The sequence below is a fragment of the Penaeus japonicus genome, unplaced genomic scaffold, assembly GCF_977035675.1.
Source record: "Penaeus japonicus unplaced genomic scaffold, GWHDUDI00000001_assembly GWHDUDI00000039, whole genome shotgun sequence".
NCBI lineage: Eukaryota > Metazoa > Arthropoda > Malacostraca > Decapoda > Penaeidae > Penaeus > Penaeus japonicus.
Genome location: NW_028234441.1, coordinates 9141400 through 9143999, shown reverse-complemented (window position 1 = coordinate 9143999; position 2600 = coordinate 9141400).

Sequence of the window (2600 nt, the reverse complement as noted above, 5' to 3'; positions counted from 1 at the left end):
AAAGAAGAAAGAAAAAAAGAAAGAATGAATAATCAGAGAGACGGCTAGACAGCGTCTAACCTGAGCGAACGTACTCAAACGGCCGCGCATTATTAGCGCCGCCAACTCGGTCCACATTCTATGGTCGCCGCTCAAGGTCCAGGCCATGAGACATGCGCGGCTGTGAGGCTCGTCTGCATCATCGCCTCGAAAAAATGTGGTCCGGTTGGGCTGCGAGGACGGTGAGGGGGGGGGGGGTAGAGGGTGGGACGGAATAGAGGGACGGCGAAGGAACAGGGTGTCTGTGTGTCTGTCATCTCTCTGTCTCTGTCTCTGTCTCTATCCTCTCCATCTTTCCCTCCCTTCCTCTACCGCTCCCTTTCCCTTTCCCTTTCTCTCTTCCTCTCTTCCTCTATCTCTATTCCTCCATCCCGAATCTCGCACCGCCCCCCCCCCCTCTTCCCTGCGCACGGCATCCCGCCACTGTAACAATAGTGCGCCGGAAGGGAGTTAGCCCGCGGGAGTCTGCGATCGGGAGGGCTCGCTCGGGGCGCTGCTGTTCAACGTATTAGATAATTCGTAATTATATATTTCCAGCGGGTGTGGCTGGGGTTAGGGGAGGGGGAAGGGGAGGGGGAGGGGGAGGGGAAGGGGAAGGGGAAACGGGAAGGGGGAGAGGTTGGGTGGTGGAAGGAGGTTGGGCCTTGGGATGGGAGGGGTGAGGAGGTGGAAGGGGAAGGAGGAGGGGGAGGGGGGCTGGGGTTAAGGATGGGAGGGGAGAGGAGGGGGAAGGAGGAGGGGGAGTGGGCCTGGGGCTTGGGATGGGAGGGGTGAGGAGGGGGAAGGAGGAGGGGGAGTGGGCCTGGGGTTAAGGATGGGAGGGGAGAGGAGGGGGAAGGAGGAGGGGGAGTGGGCCTGGGGTTAAGGATGGGAGGGGAGAGGAGGGGGAGTGGGCCTGGGGCTTGGGATGGGAGGGGTGAGGAGGGGGAAGAAAGAGGGGGAGGGGGCCTGGGGCTTGGGATGGGAGGGGTGAGGAGGGGGAAGGAGGAGGGGGATGGGGCCTGGGGCATGGGATGGGAGGGGTGAGGAGGGGGAAGGAGGAGGGGGATGGGGCCTGGGGCTTGGGATGGGAGGGGGAGGAGGGGGAAGAGTGGAGGTTGGGGCTAGGGATGAGGGAGGTAAGGAGGTGGGAGGGGGATGGTGGGGGATGGGCATTGCACCTATTCTTTGCTGTAATGAGATTGGAGGTTATCCTGTTACCTCTTTTTTATGATGTTTCGTCTCTTTTTATCGGGTCGAAAATTAACCTCTTTTTTGGGTGTGCTTGCCGGAGGAAGTACAGTTTTTTTTTTCTTTTTTTAGGCTGATTGGATAATAATCCTTCTCTTCTCCCCTACTATCTTCCCCCCACTCCCCCTTACCTTCCTCCCCCCCTCTTGCCACCTCCTTCCTTCTTACCTTTTCTTTCACCTTTTCCTCCTCCTTCCACTTTACCCTTTCCGCCTCTTCCTCCTTCTCCTCCCTCCTTCCTCTCTCCCCCTCTCCGCCCTTTCCCCTTCCATTAACCCCCACACCCTCTTTCCTTATTCCCCCATGCTCCCCCCTCCCCCCCGTCAAGTACCGACTGGGGTAAGAATATACTGATGGAAACTTCCCTCCCAGCGTGGATTGCTTGGGTCTTGTTTGCCTTATGGGAGGACCCGGATTAAGGAAAAGACAAAGAAAGGGAGAGAGGAGGAGGAAGAGGAGGAGGAGGAGGAGGAGGAGGAGGAGAGGGGGAGGGGGAGGAGGAGGAGAGGGGGAGGGGGAGGAGGAGGGGGAGGAGGAGGGGGAGGGGGAAGAGAGGGAGGAGAAGGGGGGGAGGAGGAGAGGAGGAGGAGGAGAGGAGGAGGGGGAGGGGGTGGAGGAGGGGAAGGAGGAGGTGGAAGTGGAGGGGGAGGAGAAGGAGGAGGAGGAGGAGGATGAGAGGGGGAGGGGGAAGAGGGGGAGGGGGAAGAGGGGGAGGAGGAGGAGGAGGAGAGGGGGAGGAGGAGGAGGAGGAGGAGGGGGAGGAGGGGGAGGGGGAGGAGGAGGAAGGGGGGGAGGGGGGAGGAGGAGGGGGAGGAGGGGGAGGAGGAGGGGGGAAGAGGGGGGGAGGGGAGGAGGAGAGGGGGAGGGGGAGGAGGAGGGGGAAGAGGGGGAGGAGGAGGAGGAGGATAGGGGGAGGGGGTGGAGGAGGGGAAGGAGGAGGAGGCGGAGGAGGTGGAAGTGGAGGTGGAGGGGGAGGAGGAGGAGGAGGAGGAGGAGGAGGAGGAGGAGGTGGTGGTGGTGGAGGAGGAGGGGGAGGAGGAGGAGGAGGGGGAGGAGGAGGAGGAGGAGGTGGTGGTGGTGGAGGAGGAGGGGGGGGGGGGGGGGAGGAGGAGAACGGGGAGGAGGAGGGGGAGATCGGAGAGGAGGAGGAGGGGGAAGGGGAGGAGGAGGGTAAGGAGGAGGCGGAGGAGGAGGAGGAGGAGGAGGAGGAGGAGGAGGAGGCGGAGAAGGAGGAGAGGAGGAGAGGAGGAGGAGGAGGAGGTGGTGGTGGAGGTGGAGGTGGAGGTAGAGGTAGAGGTGGAGGAGGAGGAGGAGGAGGGGGAGGGGAGGAG